Source organism: Salvelinus namaycush, unplaced genomic scaffold (assembly GCF_016432855.1).
Source record: "Salvelinus namaycush isolate Seneca unplaced genomic scaffold, SaNama_1.0 Scaffold1340, whole genome shotgun sequence".
Taxonomy (NCBI): Eukaryota; Metazoa; Chordata; class Actinopteri; order Salmoniformes; family Salmonidae; genus Salvelinus; species Salvelinus namaycush.
The window spans coordinates 4,311-17,861 of NW_024058054.1; the positions used below are offsets into that span (position 1 = coordinate 4,311).

A 13,551-nucleotide genomic window follows, 5' to 3' on the forward strand; every position below is an offset into this window, starting at 1 on the left:
GTTGCTGACCCCCTGTGTCGCTGACCCACGTGTCGCTGACCCCCTGTGTTGCTGACCCCCGTTTTACCTCTGCAGCTGTATTTAGATGGTGCTGTATCTTTACTGTTGTGCTACCTGTTGAGTGGTGGTGGTAACGATGCCCTGTTGGAGGCGGTAAGCCTGCTCCTGGAGGTATTGACGAGTCTCATGGTTCCGGAACAGGTAGTTCTCAATCTGAAGAGAGCAGAGAGACTCTGTCAGCCATTTGTCATAGCAATGATATCCAAGTAGCACAATGGTTATAACTCATAGCTTTTGTTATCGTATGTGTGTGTTAGGTGAATATATATGTTGTTTTTGTACCCAGACTACACAATAAATCCCAAATGGAAAAATAATGATATTGATTGATAGTTCAACCATGGTTCAACCAGGTCCTCAGAGATTTTAAGAGTCTGACTCACCTTGAGCAGGGCGTCCTCAGTCTTCTCAGAGGCTTTAAGAGCCTGACTCACCTTGAGCAGGGCGTCCTCAGTCTTCTCAGGGCTTTAAGAGTCTGACTCACCTTGAGCAGGGCGTCCTCAGTCTTCTCAGGGCTTTAAGAGTCTGACTCACCTTGAGCAGGGCGTCCTCAGTCTTCTCAGAGGCTTTAAGAGTCTGACTCACCTTGAGCAGGGCGTCCTCAGTCTTCTCAGGGCTTTAAGAGCCTGACTCACCTTGAGCAGGGCGTCCTCAGTCTTCTCAGAGGCTTTAAGAGTCTGACTCACCTTGAGCAGGGTGTCCTCAGTCTTCTCAGGGCTTTAAGAGTCTGACTCACCTTGAGCAGGGCGTCCTCAGTCTTCTCAGGGCTTTAAGAGTCTGACTCACCTTGAGCAGGGCATCCTCAGTCTTCTCAGGGCTTTAAGAGTCTGACTCACCTTGAGCAGGGCGTCCTCAGTCTTCTCAGGGCTTTAAGAGTCTGACTCACCTTGAGCAGGGCGTCCTCAGTCTTCTCAGGGCTTTAAGAGTCTGACTCACCTTGAGCAGGGCGTCCTCAGTCTTCTCAGGGCTGGCTTTGAGAGCCTGAGACGCATCGATGATGGGGATAGGCATGAACCGGATGGTGAAGTTTCTGTCAAGGAGATGGACAGTCTCATAAATTTAGCATAGTTTAAACACATAGTATAATGTATTTATTCATTACAGTCATATTTAACCATATATTGTCATTCATATTTGATTGCTGTATTTATATTTAAACAGATATTATGACCCGATTAGTTATAGAAATCTGAATTGGTTTAAAAGCCAGTCTTGAACTATTCAAATATTCCTGACTACTATAATGTGGCTGTATTGGTTCTAACATCATAATGTATACAGTATCTGATTCAACTAATGTGATTCTTTTAGCATTATAATGTATACAGTATCTGATTCAACTAATGTGATTCTTTTAGCATTATAATGTATACAGTATCTGATTCAACTAATGTGATTCTTGTAGCATTATAATGCATACAGTATCTGATTCAACTAATGTGATTCTTTTAGCATTATAATGCATACAGTATCTGATTCAACTAATGTGATTCTTTTAGCATTATAATGTATACCGTATCTGATTCAACTAATGTGATTCTTTTAGCATTATAATGTATACAGTATCTGATTCAACTAATGTGATTCTTGTAGCATTCTAATGTATACAGTATCTGATTCAACTAATGTGATTCTTTTAGCATCATAATGCATACAGTACCTGAATCAACTAATGTGATTCTTGTAGCATTATAATGTATACAGTATCTGATTCAACTAATGTGATTCTTTTAGCATTATAATGCATACAGTATCTGATTCAACTAATGTGATTCTTGTAGCATTATAATGTATACAGTATCTGATTCAACTAATGTGATTCTTTTAGCATTATAATGTATACAGTATCTGATTCAACTAATGTGATTCTTTTAGCATTATAATGCATACAGTATCTGATTCAACTAATGTGATTCTTTTAGCATTATAATGCATACAGTATCTGAGTCAACTAATGTGATTCTTTTAGCATTATAAAGGCTACAACGACAGACTAGAACACATCAAGAGAGGCCCACCCTCTGGATGTGTGTGTGTGTGTGTGTGTGTGTGTGTGTGTGTGTGTGTGTGTGTGTGTGTGTGTGTGTGTGTGTGTGTGTGTGTGTATATATATATATATGATATGTGTGTGTGTGTGTGTGTGTGTGTGTGTGTGTGTGTGTGTGTGTGTGTGTGTGTGTGTGTGTGTGTGTCTGTATGGACGTGTTTAACTATACTTGTGGGGACCCAATTTTGTTAGCCCCCACAAGGTCAAATGCTATTTCTAGGGGGTTTAGGGTTAAGGTTAGAATTAGGGTTAGGTTTTGGGGCTAAATTTAGGGTTAACGGTTAGGGAAAATATGACTGAATTTTGTGTCCCTACAAGGTTAGTTGTACAAGACACTCTGTGTGTGTGTGTGTGTGTGTGTGTGTGTGTGTGTGTGTGTGTGTGTGTGTGACTGTATGTGTATATGAGGGCCCAGCCTCTGGCTGCTGACAGAGAGAAGAGTAGGTCTGAAACAAGCCATTTCATCTCCTAATTGATTGGGACTTGACATCGATAAGTGAGTTTACCGATCCTCTGCAGTTGGAAAGTCAGCCCAGAATAGTACATTAATAATGAGAGAGAGAGAGAGAGAGAGAGAGAGAGAGAGAGAGAGAGAGAGAGAGAGAGAGAGAGAGAGAGAGAGAGAGAGAGAGAGAGAGAGAGAGAGAGAGAGAGAGAGAGAGAGAGAGAGAGAGAGAGAGAGAGAGAGAGAGAGAGAGAGAGAGAGAGAGAGAGAGAGAGAGAGAGAGAGAGAGAGAGAGAGAGAGAGAGAGAGAGAGAGAGAGAGAGAGAGAGAGAGAGAGAGAGAGAGAGAGAGAGAGAACTGATTGAGTGTCTGTCCCTCAGGTGAAGCAGCTCAACGGAAGATTCATTCTTCATCTGTAGTCAGAAAGGCCTCAGTGTGTCACTAAAGGGAATAGTTAATGACGGAACCTTACACAGACTCAAGGACTACTAGCTCCTACAGTACCTGATCTAACACACTCCTCTACATAACTGGAACCCCCTTCAAACACGGCTCATCTGGGACAATTAGAACATACATCAACTCACTATAGGGGCTTTGATCCAACAGTCTCACAACAAGCCAACGCTCCAGAAACATCTTTGGATTGATTTCACTGTAAAAACCAACAGTCACTTTGAAAATGTCTTTTGTATTTAGCGAGATGCAGCTCTATGTCTCTGAGGGACAGGTAAGGAACAGGACCACATGTTCAGTCAGACGGACCTGACGTTTCACTATTCCTCAGTGAAATCACAGCCAGAGCAGGTAGCAGACTGAACCGGGTCTATTCAGACAGAGGCACAGGTTTGGCCGATGGGAATATGAGGTTGGGGAGAACATAAAGCCTGAAACAACCTTTACAGTAGTAATAAACCCAGGGAGTTTACCTAAAGATGGCCACTTCTCTAGTAAACCCAGGGTGTTTACCTAAAGATGACCACTTCTCTAGTAAACCCAGGGTGTTAACCTAAAGATGGCCACTTCTCTAGTAAACCCAGGGTGTTTACCTAAAGATGGCCACTTCTCTAGTAAACCCAGGGTGTTTACCTGAAGATGGCCACTTCTCTAGTAAACCCAGGGTGTTTACCTAAAGATGGCCACTTCTCTAGTAAACCCAGGGTGTTTACCTAAAGATGGCCACTTCTCTAGTAAACCCAGGGTGTATACCTAAAGATGGCCACTTCTCTAGTAAACCCAGGGTGTTAACCTAAAGATGGCCACTTCTCTAGTAAACCCAGGGTGTTTACCTAAAGATGGCCACTTCTCTAGTAAACCCAGGGTGTTTACCTGAAGATGGCCACTTCTCTAGTAAACCCAGGGTGTTTACCTAAAGATGGCCACTTCTCTAGTAAACCCAGGGTGTTTACCTGAAGATGGCCACTTCTCTAGTAAACCCAGGGTGTTTACCTAAAGATGGCCACTTCTCTAGTAAACCCAGGGTGTTAACCTAAAGATGGCCACTTCTCTAGTAAACCCAGGGTGTTTACCTAAAGATGGCCACTTCTCTAGTAAACCCAGGGTGTTTACCTAAAGATGACCAGGTATCTAGTAAACCGAGGGTGTTTACCTAAAGATGGCCACTTCTCTAGTAAACCCAGGGTGTTTACCTAAAGATGGCCACTTCTCTAGTAAACCCAGGGTGTTAACCTAAAGATGACCACTTCTCTAGTAAACCCAGGGTGTTAACCTAAAGATGGCCACTTCTCTAGTAAACCCAGGGTGTTTACCTAAAGATGGCCACTTCTCTAGTAAACCCAGGGTGTTTACCTAAAGATGGCCACTTCTCTAGTAAACCCAGGGTGTTAACCTAAAGATGGCTAGTTATCTCTTATCTATAGGCCCTCAAGGAACTTCACTGGACTCTATGTAAACTGGAAACCATATATCCTGAGGATGCATTTATTGTCGCTGACAGTGTGGTGAAGAAGGCGTAACAGCGCCTCTTCAACCTCAGGAGGCTGAAGAAATGTGGCTTGTCACCCAAAACCATGACAAACTTTTACGGATGCACAATCGAGAGAATCCTGTCGGGCTGTATCACAGCCTGGTACGGCAACTGCTCCGCCCTCAACCGCAAGGTTCTGCAGAGGGTGGTGCGGTCTACACAAGCCATCGCTCATCCATATATTTATATGTACATATTCTCATTCACCCCTTTAGATGTGTGTGTATTAGGTAGTTGTTGGGGAATTGTTAGATTACTTGTTAGATATTACTGCACTGTCGGAACTAGAAGCACAAGCATTTCATTACACCCACAATAACATCTGCTAACCATGTGTATGTGACGGTCTCTCTCCCTCTCCCCTCTCTCTCTCTGCTCCCTCTCCCCTCTCTCCCTCTCTTCCCTTCTCTCTCCCTCTCCTCTCTCCATCTCTCCCCTTCTCGCTCCCTCTCCCCTCTCTCCCTCTCTTCCCTTCTCTCTCCCTCTCCTCTCTCCATCTCTCCCCTTCTCGATCCCTCTCTCCTCTCTCCATCTCTTCCCTTCTCTCTCCTCTCTCCCTCTCCCCTCTCCTCTCCACCATGTGTGCCACAGGGTCCACATCCATCCTCATCACAAAGCAAATTACAAATCACCAGCCTCCCAGATTCATCACAGGGCGCTAGGTAAGCATCCAGCCAGCCAACGCTTATTGTTATGCAGCAATTACAGAATGTAGATTCGATTTAAATGAGGATGAAACAAAGTAATTGTCCAGACACTCATGACTGAGTGGATTCTAATATCATTCAGCTCTAAATTCATAGACAGCCAATCACATGGTACCCTGTCTGGTGCTTGTCTGCCATTCCTCCCCTCCCCCCTCTCTCTCTCTCTCTCCCGATTCCCCAACCCTCTCTCTTCTCCTCTCCCCCACCCTCTCTCTTCTCTCTCTCTCTCTCTCTCCTCACCCCACCTCTCTTCTCTCTCCTCAACTCTCCCCCACCCCTCTTCTCTCTCTCTCCCCCACCCTCTCTCTTCTCTCTCTCCTCACCCCACCCCTCTTCTCTCTCCTCAACTCTCCCCCACCCCTCTTCTCTCTCTCTCTCCCCCACCCTCTCTCTTCTCTCTCCTCCACCCTCTCTCTTTTCTCTCTCCTCACCCCACCTCTCTTCTCTCTCCTCTCCCCACCCCTTTTCTATCTCTCTCCCTCACCCTCTCTCTTCTGTCTCCCTATCCTATTTCTCTCCTGCTGCACGCTCCACTCTCTCTCTTCCTCACCCCTCTCCTCTACCTCTCTCTCTCTCTGCTAACCTCCTCTCTACCCCCCATTCAACCCTCTCTCTCTCCCCCTCCACCCTGTCTGTGCTGCCCGGGATGAACAGCAGGCCCCGAGCCAAGTGGAGCAGAGAGGAACACAATAACCACACTGTTTTCTGTCCTCACCACAGCAGCCTGCTGTATCATCATTTGTATTCTGGAAGTGTTTCTGGTCATAATAGTTCACCACAGTAGACTGATCCATGGGGCGGCAGGTAGACTAGTGGTTAGAGTGTAGGGGCGGCAGGTAGCCTAGTGGTTAGAGTGTAGGGGCGGCAGGTAGCCTAGTGGTTAGAGTGTAGGGGCGGCAGGTAGCCTAGTGGTTAGAGTGTAGGGGCGGCGGGTAGCCTAGTGGTTAGAGTGTAGGGACGGCAGGTAGACTAGTGGTTAGAGTGTAGGGACGGCAGGTAGCCTAGTGGTTAGAGTGTAGGGACGGCAGGTAGACTAGTGGTTAGAGTGTAGGGGGGGCAGGTAGCCTAGTGGTTAGAGTGTAGGGGCGGCAGGTAGCCTAGTGGTTAGAGTGTAGGGGCGGCAGGTAGCCTAGTGGTTAGAGTGTAGGGGGGGCAGGTAGCCTAGTGGTTAGAGTGTAGGGACGGCAGGTAGTCTAGTGGTTAGAGTGTAGGGGCGGCAGGTAGCCTAGTGGTTAGAGTGTAGGGACGGCAGGTAGCCTAGTGGTTAGAGTGTAGGGACGGCAGGTAGCCTAGTGGTTAGAGTGTAGGGGGGGCAGGTAGCCTAGTGGTTAGAGTGTAGGGGCGGCAGGTAGCCTAGTGGTTAGAGTGTGGGGACGGCAGGTAGCCTAGTGGTTAGAGTGTAGGGACGGCAGGTAGCCTAGTGGTTAGAGTGTAGGGGCGGCAGGTAGCCTAGTGGTTAGAGTGTAGGGACGTCAGATAGCCTAGTGGTTAGAGTGTAGGGACGGCAGGTAGCCTAGTGGTTAGAGTGTAGGGACGGCAGGTAGCCTGGTAGCCTAGTGGTTAGAGTGTAGGGGCGGCAGGTAGCCTAGTGGTTAGAGTGGAGGGACGGCAGGTAGCCTAGTGGTTAGTGTGTAGGGACGGCAGGTAGCCTGGTAGCCTAGTGGTTAGAGTGTAGGGGCGGCAGGTAGCCTAGTGGTTAGAGTGGAGGGACTGCAGGTAGCCTAGTGGTTAGAGTGTAGGGGCGGCAGGTAGCCTAGTGGTTAGAGTGTAGGGACGGCAGGTAGCCTAGTGGTTAGAGTGTAGGGACGGCAGGTAGTCTAGTGGTTAGAGTGTAGGGGCGGCAGGTAGCCTAGTGGTTAGAGTGTAGGGGCGGCAGGTAGCCTAGTGGTTAGAGTGTAGGGGGGGCAGGTAGCCTAGTGGTTAGAGTGTAGGGGGGGCAGGTAGCCTAGTGGTTAGAGTGTAGGGACGGCAGGTAGCCTAGTGGTTAGAGTGTAGGGGCGGCAGGTAGCCTAGTGGTTAGAGTGTAGGGGCGGCAGGTAACCTAGTGGTTAGAGTGGAGGGACTGCAGGTAGCCTAGTGGTTAGAGTGTAGGGGCGGCAGGTAGCCTAGTGGTTAGAGTGTAGGGACGGCAGGTAGCCTAGTGGTTAGTGTGTAGGGACGGCAGGTAGCCTGGTAGCCTAGTGGTTAGAGTGTAGGGGCGGCAGGTAGCCTAGTGGTTAGAGTGTAGGGGCGGCAGGTAGCCTAGTGGTTAGAGTGTAGGGACGGCAGGTAGCCTAGTGGTTAGAGTGTAGGGACGGCAGGTAGACTAGTGGTTAGAGTGTAGGGACGGCAGGTAGTCTAGTGGTTAGAGTGTAGGGGCGGCAGGTAGCCTAGTGGTTAGAGTGTAGGGGGGGCAGGTAGCCTAGTGGTTAGAGTGTAGGGGGGGCAGGTAGCCTAGTGGTTAGAGTGTAGGGACGGCAGGTAGCCTAGTGGTTAGAGTGTAGGGGCGGCAGGTAGCCTAGTGGTTAGAGTGTAGGGGCGGCAGGTAGCCTAGTGGTTAGAGTGGAGGGACTGCAGGTAGCCTAGTGGTTAGAGTGTAGGGGCGGCAGGTAGCCTAGTGGTTAGAGTGTAGGGGCGGCAGGTAGCCTAGTGGTTAGAGTGTAGGGGGGGCAGGTAGCCTAGTGGTTAGAGTGTAGGGGGGGCAGGTAGCCTAGTGGTTAGAGTGTAGGGACGGCAGGTAGCCTAGTGGTTAGAGTGTAGGGGGGGCAGGTAGCCTAGTGGTTAGAGTGTAGGGACGGCAGGTAGCCTAGTGGTTAGTGTGTAGGGACGGCAGGTAGCCTGGTAGCCTAGTGGTTAGAGTGTAGGGGCGGCAGGTAGCCTAGTGGTTAGAGTGTAGGGGCGGCAGGTAGCCTAGTGGTTAGAGTGGAGGGACTGCAGGTAGCCTAGTGGTTAGAGTGTAGGGGCGGCAGGTAGCCTAGTGGTTAGAGTGTAGGGGCGGCAGGTAGACTAGTGGTTAGAGTGTAGGGACTGCAGGTAGCCTAGTGGTTAGAGTGTAGGGGCGGCAGGTAGCCTAGTGGTTAGAGTGTAGGGGCGGCAGGTAGACTAGTGGTTAGAGTGTAGGGGCGGCAGGTAGCCTAGTGGTTAGAGTGGAGGGGCGGCAGGTGGTTAGAGCGTTGGGCCAGTAATCGAAAGGTTGCTAGATCGAATCCCTGAGCTGACAAGGTAGAAATCTGTCGTTCTGCCCCTGAACAAGGCAGTTAACCCACCGTTCCTAGGCCGTCATTGTAAATAAGAATTTGTTCTGATTGTATTTCTGGTCATATTCACTACAGTCCTAGCTAGATCTCCATTGGTCCTCTGGTCATATTCACTACAGTACTAGCTAGATCTCCATTGGTCCTCTGGTCATATTCACTACAGTACTAGCTAGATCTCCATTGGTCCTCTGGTCATATTCACTACAGTCCTAGCTAGATCTCCATTGGTCCTCTGGTCATATTCACTACAGTCCTAGCTAGATCTCCATTGGTCCTCTGGTCATATTCACTACAGTACTAGCTAGATCTCCATTGGTCCTCTGGTCATATTCACTACAGTCCTAGCTAGATCTCCATTGGTCCTCTGGTCATATTCACTACAGTACTAGCTAGATCTCCATTGGTCCTCTGGTAATATTCACTACAGTACTAGCTAGATCTCCATTGGTCCTCTGGTCATATTCACTACAGTACTAGCTAGATCTCCATTGGTCCTCTGGTCATATTCACTACAGTCCTAGCTAGATCTCCATTGGTCCTCTGGTCATATTCACTACAGTACTAGCTAGATCTCCATTGGTCCTCTGGTCATATTCACTACAGTACTAGCTAGATCTCCATTGGTCCTCTGGTCATATTCACTACAGTCCTAGCTAGATCTCCATTGGTCCTCTGGTCATATTCACTACAGTACTAGCTAGATCTCCATTGGTCCTCTGGTCATATTCACTACAGTACTAGCTAGATCTCCATTGGTCCTCTGGTCATATTCACTACAGTCCTAGCTAGATCTCCATTGGTCCTCTGGTCATATTCACTACAGTACTAGCTAGATCTCCATTGGTCCTCTGGTCATATTCACCACAGTACTAGCTAGATCTCCATTGGTCCTCTGGTCATATTCACTACAGTACTAGCTAGATCTCCATTGGTCCTCTGGTCATATTCACTACAGTACTAGCTAGATCTCCATTGGTCCTCTGGTCATATTCACTACAGTACTAGATCTCCATTAGTCCTCTGGTCATATTCACTACAGTACTAGCTAGATCTCCATTGGTCCTCTGGTCATATTCACTACAGTACTAGCTAGATCTCCATTGGTCCTCTGGTCATATTCACTACAGTACTAGCTAGATCTCCATTGGTCCTCTGGTCATATTCACTACAGTACTAGCTAGATCTCCATTGGTCCTCTGGTCATATTCACTACAGTACTAGCTAGATCTCCATTAGTCCTCTGGTCATATTCACTACAGTACTAGCTAGATCTCCATTGGTCCTCTGGTCATATTCACTACAGTACTAGCTAGATCTCCATTGGTCCTCTGGTCATATTCACTACAGTCCTAGCTAGATCTCCATTGGTCCTCTGGTCATATTCACTACAGTACTAGCTAGATCTCCATTGGTCCTCTGGTCATATTCACTACAGTACTAGCTAGATCTCCATTGGTCCTCTGGTCATATTCACTACAGTACTAGCTAGATCTCCATTGGTCCTCTGGTCATATTCACTACAGTCCTAGCTAGATCTCCATTGGTCCTCTGGTCATATTCACTACAGTACTAGCTAGATCTCCATTGGTCCTCTGGTCATATTCACTACAGTACTAGCTAGATCTCCATTAGTCCTCTGGTCATATTCACTACAGTACTAGCTAGATCTCCATTAGTCCTCTGGTCATATTCACTACAGTACTAGCTAGATCTCCATTGGTCCTCTGGTCATATTCACTACAGTACTAGCTAGATCTCCATTGGTCCTCTGGTCATATTCACTACAGTACTAGCTAGATCTCCATTGGTCCTCTGGTCATATTCACTACAGTACTAGCTAGATCTCCATTGGTCCTCTGGTCATATTCACTACAGTACTAGCTAGATCTCCATTGGTCCTCTGGTCATATTCACTACAGTACTAGCTAGATCTCCATTGGTCCTCTGGTCATATTCACCACAGTACTAGCTAGATCTCCATTGGTCCTCTGGTCATATTCACTACAGTACTAGCTAGATCTCCATTAGTCCTCTGGTCATATTCACTACAGTCCTAGCTAGATCTCCATTGGTCCTCTGGTCATATTCACTACAGTACTAGCTAGATCTCCATTGGTCCTCTGGTCATATTCACTACAGTACTAGCTAGATCTCCATTGGTCCTCTGGTCATATTCACTACAGTACTAGCTAGATCTCCATTGGTCCTCTGGTCATATTCACTACAGTACTAGATCTCCATTAGTCCTCTGGTCATATTCACTACAGTACTAGCTAGATCTCCATTGGTCCTCTGGTCATATTCACTACAGTACTAGCTAGATCTCCATTGGTCCTCTGGTCATATTCACTACAGTACTAGATCTCCATTAGTCCTCTGGTCATATTCACTACAGTACTAGCTAGATCTCCATTGGTCCTCTGGTCATATTCACTACAGTACTAGCTAGATCTCCATTGGTCCTCTGGTCATATTCACTACAGTACTAGCTAGATCTCCATTGGTCCTCTGGTCATATTCACTACAGTACTAGCTAGATCTCCATTGGTCCTCTGGTCATATTCACTACAGTACTAGATCTCCATTAGTCCTCTGGTCATATTCACTACAGTACTAGCTAGATCTCCATTGGTCCTCTGGTCATATTCACTACAGTACTAGCTAGATCTCCATTGGTCCTCTGGTCATATTCACTACAGTACTAGCTAGATCTCCATTGGTCCTCTGGTCATATTCACTACAGTACTAGCTAGATCTCCATTGGTCCTCTGGTCATATTCACTACAGTACTAGCTAGATCTCCATTGGTCCTCTGGTCATATTCACTACAGTACTAGCTAGATCTCCATTGGTCCTCTGGTTGTATTTCTGGCTCCTCCCCTACTGCCTCCACCACAGTATCTCCCCACCCAGGAGATCCATCTCTGCCATTTCTTTCCAGAGGCTCTCCCCTTCACTCCTCTTCCATCCTCTTCCTTCCTCCTCTCCACCTCCCCTCCTTCTCTCTCCTCTCCCCTCCTCGAGACATCCTCATATGTCTGCTACATCCTTCCTCCCTGTTACAGTTTCCCTGTTACAGTTCACACACACACACACACACACACACACACACACACACACACACACACACACACACACACACACACACACACACAGAGTCCCATTGCTACTCACTTCTCCAGAGCAGCAGCTACATCCTGAAGACCTTGAGGACTGATGTTGTTCTTATCCCAGATCACCGTCCTGGAGAGACAGATCAGAAGCATCTATCAATCACATATCAAACCATCCCTCTGTCTTGTATCTACAGTAACACACTTTAACACAGAGACAAACTCAGAGAGGCTTCAGAGCACATCTAAAATCAATTGCTCATAATACTCAAATATGTCATCATTCAAACCATCATCAGAGTGTCTGAGGCAGTCCTCTCCTCACCAAACCATCACCAGGGTGTCTGAGGCAGTCCTCTCCTCACCAAACCATCATCAGAGTGTCTGAGGCAGTCCTCTCCTCTCCAAACCATCACCAGGGTGTCTGAGGCAGTCCTCTACTCTCCAAACCATCATCAGAGTGTCTGAGGCAGTTCTCTCCTCTCCAAACCATCACCAGAGTGTCTGAGGCAGTCCTCTCCTCACCAAACCATCATCAGAGTGTCTGAGGCAGTCCTCTCCTCTCCAAACCATCATCAGAGTGTCTGAGGCAGTCCTCTCCTCTCCAAACCATCATCAGAGTGTCTGAGGCAGTCCTCTCCTCTCCAAACCATCATCAGAGTGTCTGAAGCAGTCCTCTCCTCTCCAAACCATCATCAGAGTGTCTGAGGCAGTCCTCTCCTCATTCAAACCATCATCAGAGTGTCTGAGGCAGTCCTCTCCTCACCAAACCATCATCAGAGTGTCTGAGGCAGTCCTCTCCTCTCCAAACCATCACCAGAGTGTCTGAGGCAGTCCTCTCCTCACCAAACCATCATCAGAGTATCTGAGGCAGTCCTCTCCTCTCCAAACCATTATCAGAGTGTCTGAGGCAGTCCTCTCCTCTCCAAACCATCATCAGAGTGTATGAGGCAGTCCTCTCCTCACCAAACCATCATCAGAGTGTCTGAGGCAGTCCTCTCCTCTCCAAACCATCATCAGAGTGTCTGAGGCAGTCCTCTACTCTCCAAACCATCATCAGAGTGTCTGAGGCAGTCCTCTCCTCACCAACCCATCATCAGAGTGTCTGAGGCAGTCCTCTCCTCTCCAAACCATCATCAGAGTGTCTGAGGCAGTCCTCTCCTCACCAAACCATCATCAGAGTATCTGAGGCAGTCCTCTCCTCACCAAACCATCATCAGAGTGTCTGAGGCAGTCCTCTCCTCACCAAACCATCATCAGAGTGTCTGAGGCAGTCCTCTCCTCACCAAACCATCATCAGAGTGTCTGAGGCAGTCCTCTCCTCACCAAACCATCATCAGAGTGTCTGAGGCAGTCCTCTCCTCACCAAACCATCATCAGAGTGTATGAGGCAGTCCTCTCCTCACCAAACCATCATCAGAGTGTCTGAGGCATTCCTCTCCTCACCTTAGTTTGCTGTTGATCTGCAGGGCCTTGGCCAGCATCTTAGCCCCCATGTCTCCCATGGCGTTCCCACTGATATCCACCCTGGTCAGACTGGTGTTGCTGCCCAGAGCATTCAGCACAATGGTCAGGTCTGTCTTCAGCTTAGAGTCAGCCAGGGACAGAGACGTCAGGGGCTGCAAGGGGACAAGGGATACTCAATCATTTATTAATTCATTCAATAAATCATATAGCCCTATTTACATCAGCTGTTACCAGAAAGTGCTTTTACAGTAACCTCAGCCTAAACCCTAACACTTTTACAGTAACCCAGCCAAACTCTAACCCTTTTACAGTAACCTCAGCCTAAACCCTAACCCTTTTACAGTAACCTCAGCCTAAACCCTAACAGTTTTACAGTAACCTCAGCCTAAACCCTAACAGTTTTACAGTAACCCAGCCTAAACCCTAACAGTTTTACAGTGACCTCAGCCTAAATCCTAACAGTTTTACAGTAACCTCAGCCTAAACCCT

The 13,551-nt window shown here is 47.6% G+C and overlaps 1 long non-coding RNA gene across 1 annotated transcript; it reads right to left on the bottom strand.

Moving 5' to 3' along the window:
- Positions 1 to 996: 996 nt before the first annotated feature.
- On the bottom strand, positions 997 to 13,187 carry LOC120036466. The gene is made up of 3 exons (XR_005474510.1): positions 13,042 to 13,187; positions 11,657 to 11,725; positions 997 to 1,090 (listed from the first exon to the last, which is right to left on the bottom strand). It is a non-coding gene; the product is annotated as an uncharacterized LOC120036466 (long non-coding RNA).
- Positions 13,188 to 13,551: the final 364 nt, after the last annotated feature.